This window comes from Panthera pardus, unplaced genomic scaffold (assembly GCF_024362965.1).
Source record: "Panthera pardus isolate Hobbes unplaced genomic scaffold, ASM2436296v1 HiC_scaffold_24, whole genome shotgun sequence".
Classification (NCBI taxonomy): domain Eukaryota; kingdom Metazoa; phylum Chordata; class Mammalia; order Carnivora; family Felidae; genus Panthera; species Panthera pardus.
This window is the reverse complement of record NW_026526810.1, coordinates 135,787,111-135,800,755: the sequence shown is the minus strand read 5'-3', so window position 1 is coordinate 135,800,755 and position 13,645 is coordinate 135,787,111. Positions and strand designations below refer to the sequence as shown.

Sequence of the window (13,645 nt, the reverse complement as noted above, 5' to 3'; positions counted from 1 at the left end):
GAAGGGGTGCCTCCAGCCTTCCTCCAATGTGGGGAGGGGTGGGGGCCGGTGGGCGCTGGGCCATCTCTGCCCAGGGTCAGGGTCAGGGTGGGAGGGTGGCCCCGGGCTGACCCTGCTTTGCCCTCACACATGAAACAGCTTGGTGGACATGTTCCCCTCCCCCTGCAAACCCACAGGAAAATTCTAGGACACCTGGGAATTACCCTGGGGTTCGTCTGCAAAGCTACACAGGATTTCTCCAAAATGGTATCTTAACCCGTAGTTTCCTCGAGGGCAACCTGATTTAAAATAAGAAATAAAATCCCGAGGTCCTGTGCTCCAGGACCAGGAATTCTGTGAATTCCTTCAGTCTGAATAGCTGTTCTTATTTTGGCCGTAGAACTTGGCGATCTGATGGATTCTGATACAAGCCCAGGTGCTTTGGAGAGGTTGACTCACAGATACAAGGTAAAGTGAGAATTGGCTTCATCTGAAACGTTTGTGTCCTCCCCCTCCCCTCCCCCCTCTAAAGCTTGGTCAACATTGTCTGGAATGGGAATTGAGATTTTTTTTTTTTAAGTAATCTTGGTGCTTAACGTGAGGCTTGCACTCATGACCCCAAGAGTAAGAGTCGCATGCTTCATGGACTGAGCCAGCCAGGTGCCCTGGAGTTACAAGTTTTCGCCTTTTTTTCAGTTGGCATAAGGAATGTGAAAAAAAAAATCCACTGTCTTTCCTTTTTATTACAGCTCGGAATAATTGCACGAAAAAGTGGCCAAAATAATATCAAGTCTGGTAGGAAGGTGTCCATCATAAAATCTAACACTGAGGGAGGGGAAAAGGGAAAAAAAAAACCAACCCCGGGGCACCTGGGTGACTCAGCTGGTTGAGCGTCTTGATCTTGCGGTTTGTGAGTTCAAGCCCTGCATTGGGCTCGCTGCTGTCAGTGCAGGGCTTGCTTGGGATCCTCTGTCCCCCTCTTTCTCTGCCCCCCCCCCCCCGCCCCCCCCCTCCCAGCTGCACTCTCTCAAAAATAAGTAAATATTGAGCGTAACCGCTCAGTCGGTTAAGCGTCCGACTTCGGTTCAGGTCAGGATCTCACCGTCCATGAGTTCGAGCCCCGCGTCGGGCTCTGTGCTGACAGCTCGAAGCCTGGAGCCTGCTTCGGATTCTGTGTCTCCCTCTCTCTCTGCCGCTCCCCTGCTCATGCTCTGTCTCTTCCTGTCTCAAAAATCAATCATTTAAAAAAGTTAAAAAAAGGGCGCCTGGGTGGTTCAGTCAGTTAAGCGGCCGACTTCGGCTCAGGTCATGATCTCGTGGTCCGTGAGTTCAAGCCCCGCATCGGGCTCTGTGCTGACAGCTCGGAGCCTGGAGCCTGTTTCAGATTCTGTGTCTCCTTCTCTCTGACCCTCCCCCATTCATGCTCTGTCTCTCTCTGTCTCAAAAATAAATAAAAATAAACGTTAAAAAAAAGTTTAAAAAAACATTAAAAAAAGAACACCTCTGTGATTTGTGTACCAAAGTACAGACCCTCATGCCCCCACCCCCCACCCCATCATTTAAAGGGTAGGACCTGCAGGTAGGTAAGGAGGATAATTTTCAGTCTCTGACTTCACTTTCTTTTTTTAAGTCTTTCTTTTGTTATTAAAAATTTTTTTTCAAATATTTTTGAGAGAGGGGAGGGGGACAGAGGATCTGAAGCAGGCTCTGTGCTGACCGCAGAGAGCCTAGTGCGGGGCTCGAACTCCCCAACGATCATGACCTGGGTTGAAGTCGGACCCTTAACCAACTGAGCCACCCAGACACTCCTCTGACTTCACTTGAGACTATTACACTTGAGTGAATATTTCCTGAGCACTGACCCTGGCCCAGGGACTTGGGTATGGAGATAACGAAGCTACGCCTAACAGGCATGTGTCTAAAGGACGTAGAGTGTGGGAGCCGCCTGAGGGGCTTGGTCGGTTAAGTGTCCAGCTCATGGTTTTGGCTCAGGTCACGGTCTCATGGGCTCTGCTAAAAACACGGAGCCTGCCTGGGATTCTTTCTCTCCCTCTCTGTGCCCCTCCCCCACCAAAATAAATAAATAAATGTAGAAAAAAGGGACATAGAGTGTGTGTATGTGTATGTTTTGGGGGTAGTGGTGTTTATACTCTGAAGAGCAACCCTCAACAGCTTCCTGCTCTCCCAGGTTCCTGGGCCAGGAAGGGGGGCTCAGATGTTTGAAGTCTGGACCAGATCTTAGTTTCTTTCAAGCAGGTAGAAAATGAAGGCAGAGCTTCCTGTGAAATGATAGACCGTGTTACCACTGCCTATCTGTACCCGAATAAAGCCAATCCGCCTAGAAACCACTTTGGGGATGGGGCACCTGGGTGGCTGGGTTGATTAAGCATCCGACTTCGGCTCAGGTCATGATCTCACAGTTTGTGGGTTCGAGCCCCACAACGGGCCCTGTGCTGGCAGCTCAGAGCCTGGAACCTGCTTTGGATTCTGTCTCCCTCTCTCTCTGCTCCTCCCCTACTCATGCTCTGTCTCTCTCTGTCTCTCAAAAATAAATAAACATTAAAAAAAAATCACTTTTGGGGATGTGGAGTTTGAGGATTCTTTCAGAACAAATTTTATTGCAAGGAAAGGGTGCCTGTTCTTGAACTAGAACTGTTGATATTAATGAATATTGTTAAGAGATAACTTAAAAATTTTTAAATGTTTATTTATTTTTGAGAGAGAGAGAGAGACAGAGCGTGAACGGGGTGAGGTCAGAGCGAGAGGGAGACACAGAATTTCAAGCAGGCTCCAGGCTCAAGCTATTAGCCCAGAGCCCGACGCAGGGCTCGAAACCACAAAGAATGAGATTGTGACCTGAGCCAAAGTTGGACGCTTCACCGACTGAGCCACCCACATGCCCCAAGAGACAACTTTTATTATTTTTGATTTATTTATTTATTTTTAATTTTTTTTTTTAACGTTTATTTATTTTTGAAAGAGACAGAGCATGAACGGGGGAGGGGCAGAGAGAGAGGGAGACACAGAATCCGAAACAGGCTCCAGGCTCCGGGCTGTCAGCACCGAGCCCCACGCGGGGCTCGAACTCACGGACCGCGAGATCATGACCTGAGCCGAAGTCGGCCGCTTAACCGACTGAGCCACCCAGGTGCCCCAAGAGACAACTTTTATTTTTATTTATTTATTTAAAAAAATTTTTTTTTTTAACGTTTAGTTATTTTTGAGACAGAGACAGAGCATGAACGGGGGAGGGTCAGAGAGAGGGAGACACAGAATCTGAAACAGACTCCAGGCTCTGAGCTGGAACTCACAGATGGCGAGATCATGACCTGAGCCGAAGTCGGCCGCTTAACCGACTGAGCCACCCAGGAGCCCCGAGAGACAACTTTTAAAATGTGCTTTTCCTTTAAAGCAGAAAAGCAAAATTTACTTCAGTACTGAGATCAACTTAGTGGCCAACTTAGAACAAACCCGGTCCGAATTCTGATGACCCCACTGTGCCTCTTGATGGTGGTGGATGAGGCCTCACCGTAATTTTTCCTCCTTTTTTCCCACATCTTGAGAGTACACTCGCAGAACTCCTCTTGGCCGAAAGATCATCTTGCGTGTGTTCTGTTCCTCCTTCTTGCAGACCGGCGTGTCTGCCCGTAGGCCCCCCGCTTGGGAGCTGGCTGTCTGGACCTCACCTTGCGTTTGTAGCCCCTGCTCCTGGACTCCAGGCAGGAACCTTCAGACCCAGCTTCATTCAGCTAGGGAGTGGGCCTGACCCCCCAGGGCCACGCTTCCTGGACGTGGCTCCAGGGGCGGAGTGACAAGGGGCTCGGGACAGGTCCCAGGGAGCTTGAAGCTAAGGTTAAGGAGTCCTGGGCCTGGACCGCCCCCTCTCCTGCCCCCCCTCCCGGAGGAGGTCACCCTAGTCTCTGGGGCTTTGGATTGTTTGGGGGAGGTCTTGGCCCATCATTTTTTTTCTTCTTCCTGCCTTGTTGGCCAGCATTTAACCTTGTGATTAGAAAAATGTAAAAATGGCTCTTCATTCATTCATTCATTCATTAAAAAATTTTTATTTATTTAAAAATTTTAAAATGTTTATTTTTGAGAGAGAGCACAGGCAGGGGAGGGGCAGAGAGAGAGGGAGACCCAGAATCCGAAGCAGGCTCCAGGCTCCAAGCCGTCAGCACAGAGCCCGACACGGGGCTCGAACCCACAAACCTCGAGATCATGACCTGGGCCGAAGTCGGCCGCTCAACCGACTGAGCCCCCAGCCACCCCTTTGCTCTTTATTATCCAGTGTTTTATTAGTACACTAAAACGTTCTATTTATAAAGCAAAAATTGTAAAGCTTTGTTAGGAAAATTGGCCAAGCGTTCAATTTGTAGCAAATGTCAAATTACCACGTTGACTCTTAGCCATCTGGCAGTTGGCAAATGGGAGCTGCTGTCTGGCCTGGGACAGGGTGGCAGGTCTTAGTGGGTGGTGGTGTCAGTGTAGCTACACTGGAGACCGCAGAAGCAGGGACACCTCTTGGAGGAAAATGCACCGCTGGGCGCCCGCGGGCTCAGTCAGTTGAGCGGCCGACTCCGGCTCAGGTCATGATCTCACGGTTCCTGAGTTCAGGCCCCACGTGAGGCTCTGTGCTGACGGCTCGGAGCCTGGAGCCTGCTTCGGATTCTGTGTCTCCCTCTCTCTCTGCCCCTCCCCTGCTAGCTCTCTGTCTCTCAAAAATAAATAAACATTAAAATAAATTTAAAAAAGTAAAATTGTCCATGACCACCGGATATTAAAAAATATGCGCTTGGCCGGGGACGTAGCAGATGAGGGGGTCTGTGGGACGTGCACGCACACAGGCCTCCAGGAAATACCTGTTGAGCATCGGCCCCGTGGTCAGCGCTGTGCCAGGCTCTGGGGACACGGCTGTGGACGGAGAAGCAAAAAGTCCAGGTGACGGAGTTCGAGTCGGTTGAAAGGGGCTGCCGATCCCAGAGAGAGAGCAGGAGGGCACGGAGATTGCCAGAGTGACCGGGACCAGGGAGAAAAGTGCAGTGGTGGGTGTTGTGCGCCTGCGTGAGAAGAGGCGGCGTGAGCGGGAGGTTGGGATGTGAGCTGGGGGGCCTCTAGCGAGGCCTCGTGGGAGGGGGGCCTCAGCGGAAAGACGGGTTCGAAGCGAGGGGCTCAGCCCGTGAGGGGGGACCGCCAGCCGTGGAGGGGTGGACGAGCGGAGCTGGGAGGGACCGGGAGGCCGCAGGGGGCAGGAGGGATACTGTGTGATGCCAGCCAAGCTCTAACAGCGTGGCTCTGGGGCGAGAACGTGGGGAGAAGCAATGGGATTCTGGGCCCATCTGGAAGCTGGCTGATGAACGGGACGCGGGGCTTGGAAGGCAATGGGTCGGGGCGACGGGAAGACTGTAGCTTGAGCAGCAAGATCGGCAGAGCGGCCTGTGCCGAGCCTGGAGGGCTGCGGTGGGGCAGGTTCGGGGAAGGTCAGCCGGCTGACCTTGGACAAATAAGTTGGGAGAGAGAACCTGTCAGAGATCCCGGCGAGGCCCGGACGTGCGGAGCCGGGAGGTGGAGACCAGGGTCACCAGAGGCGGGGGTGGGGCCTCGGGGCCAGGGACGTGGGTGCAGGTGCTCGTGCGTGCACGCGAGTGGGCGCGTGTGGCTGGGCAGATGCAGGGTGGGCAGCGGCACTGAGGGTTAGAGCTTAACACCCAGGACTCGCTCGAAGGTAGGGATTTGGTGGCTCTCAGGGCAGAGGTGATGACTTCTCAACTCTTCATCAGATTTTCAAACATGCAGCCCAAGGGGACGGGCTGACGTTCTCGCAGCTTCCCGGCGGGAAGGCCTTTTTTAGGACAAGCCCAGCACTGTCAGCCTGCCTTAGGCCTCACGTGCTCCCCTGAAATCATGAGCTTCCCCCACCCCCGGGAGCTGTGGGGGGACAGGCAGCGGCAGCCCTTGGGGTAAAGGGCCGAGCCTCATAGCCCTTACATCCTGTGGACAGATCACGAGATAGAGTCCTGCCCCGCCACGTGGACAAGTGCGTAGAAAGGAGCCCGCGTGGGGGCGCCTGGGTGGCTCGGTCAGTTGAGCGGCTGACTCTTGATTCCGGCTCAGGTCGTGATCCCAGGGTTGAGATTGAGCCCCACCCACATCGGGCTCCCCACTGAGCGTGGAACCTGCTTAAGATTCTCTCCTTTCTCTCTCTGCCCCTCCCCCACGTTTCTTTCTGTCTCTCTCTCTCTCTCTCTCTCAATAAATAAACATGTAGACATTTAAAAAAAAAAAAAAAAAAGCCTGCATGTGGATCCACTCTGCACGTCCTGGGGACGCACAGGGTGGCCCACAGTCAGCATCTGGGGGACCTCGTGTATTTATTGTATAATGTTTAATGGTGGTTGTTTTTTTTTTTAACCACGTGCATGAAATACCTTTTTGTTAAAAAGTACGTAAGAAGCCCTTTAACACGGTGCCAACCAGCTGGTCTAGAAAACGTGGGGTTGGCACTGACCCTGGCCTGTACCTCCGTCAGAGAAAGCGAGGAGGAAAGAGGGGTCTGGTTCCTCTACTTGTTATAATTTCACTTTTTTCGTACTTTTATCTGCACTTGGCCTGGAGAGAGCACTGAGAAACAGGACGTGTTCCTTCGGAGTTCAAAGTTAAGTTGCTTTGGACATGTCACAGGGACACGGGAGTCAACGGAACGAGTTCCGGCCAAAACGGGACTAAATCGCGTAGCATGTATGTAGTTATTATTTTTAAATGTTTTAGTTTTTTCAGTAATCTCTACGCTGAACGTGGGGCCGGAACTCACAACCCCGAGACCAAGAGTCACATACTCTTGCACCCCAAAAATGAAGTCGTGTTTATTATAACCCAAGTGTAAAATAAGCGTGAACCCACACTGCCACGGGTGGTTGAGTAAATCGATAAGCAGGTAGAAAAATCTCCCACGCGGAGGGAGCTCCGTAGACGCTCCCTGTCTGTGCGGGGGCATAAATCTCCAGTCGTTGAGCGTGGTGGCCGGCGTGACCGTGTCCCAGGAGGGCCGGGAGGGAGAAACCCGACAGGTGCCGTGCCAGCCAGGTGGCCACGGCGAGGTCCCCTGTAAAACTTGATGGTGACACCCGTGCGATGAGGGCACTGCCCCTCTGTGGGCGGCCTCCCCAAATCCACAGTCCTAGTGATTTCGGAAGAAAAACGTCAGCCGCATCCCAGTGGGGGGACATCTTACAAGACGGTCCTCAGAACCGTCCAGGTCATCAAAAGCGAGGAGAGCCTGAGGCGCTGTCACAGCCGAGAGGGGCCTCAGAGGATGTGGCCACTGAGTGGAATGTAGTGTCCTGGGTGGGACCCGGGGGCAGAAATAGGAGGCGAGGAGAAAACTAATGACAGCTGAAGGAAGTCCAGACGGACTTCAGTTAATAAAGAAATTGATTTTTTAAAAATATTTAACATTTATTTTTGAGAGGCAGAGCATGAGCAGGGGAGGGGGAGAGAGAGAGAGAGAGATACGGAATCTGAAGCAGGCTCCAGGCTCCGAGCTGTTTGTTAGCACAGAGCCCAACACGGGGCTCGAACTCACCAACTGCGAGACCATGACCCGAGCTGAAGTCGGACGCTCAACCGACGGAGCCACCCAGACGCCCCTTAAAGAAATTGATTTTTGCTGGGAACCGTTCTAGCCTTGAAGATGCTAATGTGCCTTGTGCTCTAGGGTCTGTTTTTATCCTTTCCTGTTCCTCTGACCTTGGCCCGGAACTGGTGTGCCACGGAGCCTACTTTGGGAAGCGGGAGGTAGGCGTGCGCTTGGTGGTGACTGTGGCGCCTCCCCTCAGGGCCTGGCGGTGCCTTCCCGCAAGGACTCTTGAAAGCGAGGGACATGAGACTCCGCGGAGGTAGGTTTGCAGCCCCTCGTGCTCTTGGTAAGTTGTTTTGTTTTTTGCTGTTCTCGCTCTTCTTTGGGTGCCTGTTGTTTTTTTAAAAAGTTGTTTTTTTAACAACCTCACACTTGGGAAAAGCTCTCGGACTCGGGTGGGTCAGTCCCCATCCCGGGCTCACGTTCTTCATCTGTTAAAGGGGGAAGACATTTGAGCTGAGTGGGTGCCCCCCCTCAACAGTCTAGAACTTTCAGTGTCCATGAATGTGTGACATTTCCTTTTTTTTTTCCCTAGATTTATCTGTGCTTTATTTCAAAAGAAATTGAAATTGTTGATAGTAGTTAGCATAATAAAAATGAAAGCCTCAATTAAAGAATATATTTTCCTCGTAAAATAAGATATTTTTTTTTGTTTCTTTTTTTTTAAATATGAAATTTATTGTCAAATTGGTTTCCATACCGAATGTGTGACATTTCCAATGAGCTTGTTAAGACCGAGCTTCTCGGGGCAAAGGGGCTTTCCCCTCACAGAGGCGAAGCCCACGGGCTACACTCCCCGCCGCCAGCTGCCCGCGGGTTCCCTAAAACGCTTTCGGAAAACTCTAGATCTGTCTTGGGGAGGTCGCACCCACGGTGAAACCCAGCCCCGTTGGGACGCAGCTCTGACTCTGACAAATGGGTCCTACAGAGCGACCGCCATCACAGCCAAGGCACACAGTCCCACAGCTCCGGAAGGTTCCCTCCTGCCCTATTGTGGCCAAGCCCTCACCCGCCCCCAGCAACCAGTGACCTGTGCTTTGTCCCTGTGAACTTGATGTTTTGTAGCGAAGTGAAAAGTCCCCCCTGAGCGGCCCCGGCCATGGCTGGTCTGAGGTCCGGCCGGCCCGCCTGCATCAGGGCAGCGTTTGCTAGCACCAGGGCCGGCTTCCAGAAGAGGTGGAGGAACAGACCCCGTCGCTTCAAGGTGATCTCCTGCTCGCCGCCCCCTCCCCTCCTAGTGGACATGGGGGCAGGGCGGGGAGGGTGGGAGACCCCGTGTGCCCCAGACCAGGAACCCTTGCTCTGGGCCCGTACCCTCTGTGGAAATGGTATTCTCAGCGGTTCTTGGTAACATCTTTACGGGGCTTCTCTTCTCAAGAGCAGGGGTGTTCAATCTCCTGTCCTTTGGGAGTCTGTCTATTGATGAGAAAAAGCAAGAGCTGCTTTCTCCCAGCAGCCTGGGATTAGCAAGGAGGGTTCTAGAATATCTGGTGCCAGCCTCCGGGTTCTTCGAGGGACCCTGAGCAAGCAAGGCCTGGCTGTTGTCTGGGCCTCATCTGTAAAGGAAGGGGTTAGGACGGATGGTCTAGTATCTTCCATGATCTTCTGGCTTTGGGTTTAGAATAAGTTCCAGGGTTCTCTCTCCCCGATTAAATCCAGCTGCTGAATTCGCCCGCTTGCCACATTCCTGGTTGTACTCTTCCTATTCATGGCGGCCCACGTTTGCATTTTAGTCCCTCAGACCAGGGAAGTCCTTCTCGTCCACCCCCGAGGGCCGCCATCCGCCGAGGGTCCGGTGTGGCGGGAGCCGCGGGCGTGGGTTCTCTCTGCCCCTTGCTCTTGAACGCTGAGCTGCCGTCCGCCTGCCTTCATCGAAAGGATTATTCAGCACCGTCTGTCTTTGTCTCTTTAAATTTCCCCAGGCCAATCACAAAAAGAATCACATGGACTTAATTGAAGGTATCTGGAGAGAGGTAGGTGATAGAATGGGCCGGCAGCCTCACTTAGAGCCTCACTTAGAGGACGGTGGAGCCCTCCCCAAATCCAAGTCCCCAGAACCAGCCACGGGCCGACCCTTCAAGGAGGCCTTTGCAAGGAGAGTGGTTTGGGACCTGCTGTGTGTGCCCTTTTCTGGTTAAGAATGGAGTTACTATATTTGAGGAGGAGCTTCACTTTGATATTTAAATGGATGTTTCCTTTTTTTTCTCCCCCCCTCCCAAAACATTTAAGTAAGAAAAAGACTCAAAGTAGTTTCCCCTGGAAGATTGACAAGGCCATAAGTTTGAGTAATTGCAATCTCAAAATTAATTAATCTCTACCCCCGGCATGGGGCTCGAACTCACATCCTGGAGATCAAGAGTGGCACATTCTACCGGCTGGGGTAGATTAAATTCAATCGAAATTAAAATCAATCTCCATGATCAGTTCGGGGATGGTGAATATTTGGTCTCATGGTGCTTTGAGGCACCAGGTCATGCTGTGCTGCCGTTCTGAGCCAAACCATTCTAGCCAGGGGATAAACGTCCTATCCCGGCATCCCCTGGTTTGTAAGTATGGATGCTGTTGGCTGATTTGCAGGCCGAGACCGTTAGCCTCCCCCACACGGGTACCCCCTCGGGCCTGGGCCTTGAGGCCATCGTGGGGGGTCCCACGATGCCGGCTTTGTGAACTCCAACAGTTCTGAGCGGTCTCTGAATCTGAAATGATTACCGTTGCCTACAGACTATGCTGTTAGCTATTTTTATTCCCTGTTTTGGGGACTCCGTAACAGCGTTGACTGTCCACAGAAGAAATGAGCTCTCTCGGGAGGTTTTCACCACCCAGGTGAGATGACCCCACGGGGGTCCCTGCATTGGCTCAGCCCCGGGGCCTTTTCTCAGGGTGTGACTGAAGCCCCGTGCGTGGTCAGTGAGAGGGGAACACCTCACCGGTCCTCACGGGGCCCTGGCGCAGCTGGGAGGGGGGGTGGTCAGCGCGGCGCTGGGAGTTACCAGGGGTGCAGCTCCCCAGTGTCAGCGGGGGAAGTGACGATGGTCAGTCACGGGGCCTTAGACTTTCCTGGAGACCCTTGCTGCCAGAGCCGCTTCGGCAGGAGGGTAAAAAGCTAGAGTAAGGAATAGGGAATTCGGGTACGAGGTCAGGTCAGAAATAGGAAATTCGGGTCAAGGAATTCGGGTACGAGGTTGGGTACACGCAGTGGAGCCGTGTGATAAGGGATCCAGAGAGTTCCAAGGCCCCCTGTGCCAGCGGTCACAAAGAGGCGGCCAGCTGCTGACCTGCACACGTGGCCTTTGAGGACAGAGCACGGGCACCTTTGAAAACCGTGACCACTGGGCTTAAATGCTCATCTCAACCTCTTTGGGCCGCCTTGGACAGCCCTTCGTGCGGGGGTGGTGGGTGGTGAGGGGCACGTGTCTGCACCCCTTGGTCAGGGAGCCTGAGGGAGGCAGGCCAGGAACAGGACTCTGGGAGGAAGTGAGCTCAGACAGCGCCCTCCCGGGCCCCTGGTGGTGTGGACCGGCCTGTGCACGGCACTGGGATAAGGGCTTTCAGTTATGGGGCTCAGATTGGGCCCCCAGTGATGGTGGACCCTCAGGCCTTTTGGATGCTATGGGGTATCTGTCTAATGCATTTTTTATTTAAAAAAATTTTTTAATGTTTATTTTTCAGAGAAAGCGAGCGAGCAGGGGAGGGGCAAAGAGAGAGGGACACAGAATCTGAAGCAGGTGCCAGGCTCTGAGCTGTCAGCACAGAGCCTGACGTGGGGCTTGAACCCACGAACTGTGAGATCATGACCTGAGCTGAAGTCAGATGCTTAACTGACTGAGCCACCCAGACGCCCCAATTTTTTATTTTTTTAATGTTTATTTTTGAGAGTGAGTGCCAGCTGGGGAGGGGCAGAGAGAGAGGGGGACAGAGGATTCCAAGCAGGCTCCGTGCTGTCAGCACAGACCCCAAGGCGGGGCTCAAACCTGTGAACCGAGAGATCATGATCTGAGCCAAAGTCAGATGCTTAACCGGCTGAGCCGCCCAGGTGCCCCTATTACTTATTTTTTTTTAAGTTTGTTTATTTTGAGAGAGAGATCGAGTAGGGAAGGGGCAGAGAGAGGGAGAGACAAAGTCCCTCAGCGCAGAGCCCGACGCGGTGCTCGAACTCACAAACTGTGAGATCATGACCTGGGCCAAAATCGAGTCGGACGCTTAACTGATGGAGCCACCCGGGTGCCCATCTAATGCGTGTTTAACAATTGCAAGGCAGATATGCAAAATCTGCCACCATCAGTGATGGAAAGAGGAACTTCTGCGCGTGAGAAGTGTGTGGTGCTTTACCCTGGTAGAAATTGCTGATTGGCTCAGAAATAAACCATGTCGTCAGTTTTTAGATCCTTACGACGGCCAGTCTTCGGAAGATCCCCCCAGCCATTCTGTCTACGGTCTCAGCACCTGTTGTCCGGGCGACGTGACCTGTATTGTGCCTTCACACGCACCGAAGTCCAGGAGTCCGGGAGAGGTCCGCGTAGAAGATCCTCTCTCCTCAAAAATCCCAGACCGCCTCCTCAAAGCTGCCAGCTGGGGCCCTGCGTCCCCGGAGGCCGACGACGTGGACATGCGGCCTGTCGAGGCCAGCGGCCCTGAGGCGCCAGGGTGGCCAGCCGCGCCGTCCGGAGCCCCAGAGGACCAGAGAATGACGGAGGGGTGGCCCAGGGCAGCCGGTCCCCTCCTCCCCGCCGCGGAGCCCTCTGAGCCCGGCAGACACACGCAGGGCAGGACCAGAGGGTCCTGGCCGCCTCCCAGACTTGGGAGTGAGAAGGACAAGGGGCCCGAGCTCATCCTCTTCAAGAGGAAACTGGAACTCTTACTCGCAGAGCCCGAGAAAAGGAAGAGGAAGAAGCAGTATGTGGCCTAGACCGAGGTGAGTGGAGTTGGCTCGGGAAGGAGGTGCCCGTTGGCCACGGCCAACGCTGACGGACTCGTATCAATGGAACACTTGCCCTTGGTGTGTCTTAAACAATGCACACCTGGGTGCCCACCTGTTTGCTTACAAACGGGTTTCCGGTGGAGGAAAGGTCCTGTGTGGCCCTCGTGGAACCCGCTTCCCGAGTCCGAGCATTTCTTGACTTTTACTAAATATTTATGCGTCGGTGGAACGATTTTTTTAAAAAATCCGAATTCGTGGTACCCGTTGTTCTCCTCCCTGCTGGCGCATCTGCTGAGGGGGGTGGGGGATGGGGTGGACAGAGGAGGGGCTCTGGGGGTTGCTGACACAACAAGGTAAGGATATTTAGCATGACACACCGGTGGATTCTGGGTGAACTGCCCACCCGGCACCCTGACCAGCTGCCTCCGGTGTCCCCGTTTCCGTTCCTCTGTCGCTGTTCACAAAGGGTTTTCTGAGCAGTTGGTTTTGGCTGTTGACACCGTCATGGTCTTGATGTGCTTTTTTAAATTTAATTTATAAATGTTTATTTTTGAGGGACCGGGGCAGAGAGAGAAGGAGACAGACTCTGAAGCAGGGTCCGGACTCTGAGCTGTCGGCACAGAGCCTGACGTGGGGCTCGAACCCACGAACTGCGAGATCATGACCTGAGCCAACGTCGGACGCTTAACCGACTGAGCCACTCAGGCGCCCCCTTCTTGACGTGCCACTTAAAAACAATGGGGTGGCAGTGGCTCTTTTATGGCTCTCTTACCCTTTCCCAGTTTCTGGGCGTTTGCTCACTGAGCCTTTTCTTCCCCAGCAGGCATGAACTGAGCACAAGCCTGGCGCCAGTGCCGGGTGGCCGCTGCCCACACCCCCGGGACCCCCAGGACCGTGCTGTTCCCAAGTGCCAATAAAGGGAAGCCCGAGGAGAAGAGCGCTCGTTCCTGCGGGTGGGCGGGGCGCCGGGGTGCGAGGTGGGTAACGGGGGGCTGGCCCGGGCACAGGCGCGCCACTGTCCCGGCTCCGGGGCCCTCTGGCCTCTGTGCCAGCGCTGCTCGCTAAGGAGGAGTAGCGCCGTGGCCACTCTTCGGCCCGACCCTCCCGACTGGACG

General features: G+C 53.6%; 2 long non-coding RNA genes across 3 annotated transcripts; both read left to right on the top strand.

Moving 5' to 3' along the window:
• Nucleotides 1-7,550: 7,550 nt before the first annotated feature.
• On the top strand, nucleotides 7,551-12,016 carry LOC109274575 (uncharacterized). Of its 2 annotated transcripts, XR_008417357.1 has the most exons (4): nucleotides 7,551-7,898; nucleotides 8,541-8,816; nucleotides 9,535-9,585; nucleotides 11,988-12,016. It is a non-coding gene; the product is annotated as an uncharacterized LOC109274575 (long non-coding RNA). The 2 variants fall into 2 exon arrangements; XR_008417356.1 differs by lacking the exon at nucleotides 7,551-7,898 and having other exon boundaries at nucleotides 7,913-8,816.
• Nucleotides 12,017-12,040: 24 nt separating this feature from the next.
• On the top strand, nucleotides 12,041-13,465 carry LOC109274573 (uncharacterized). The gene is made up of 2 exons (XR_008417355.1): nucleotides 12,041-12,524; nucleotides 13,354-13,465. It is a non-coding gene; the product is annotated as an uncharacterized LOC109274573 (long non-coding RNA).
• The last annotated feature ends 180 nt before the right edge of the window (nucleotides 13,466-13,645 follow it).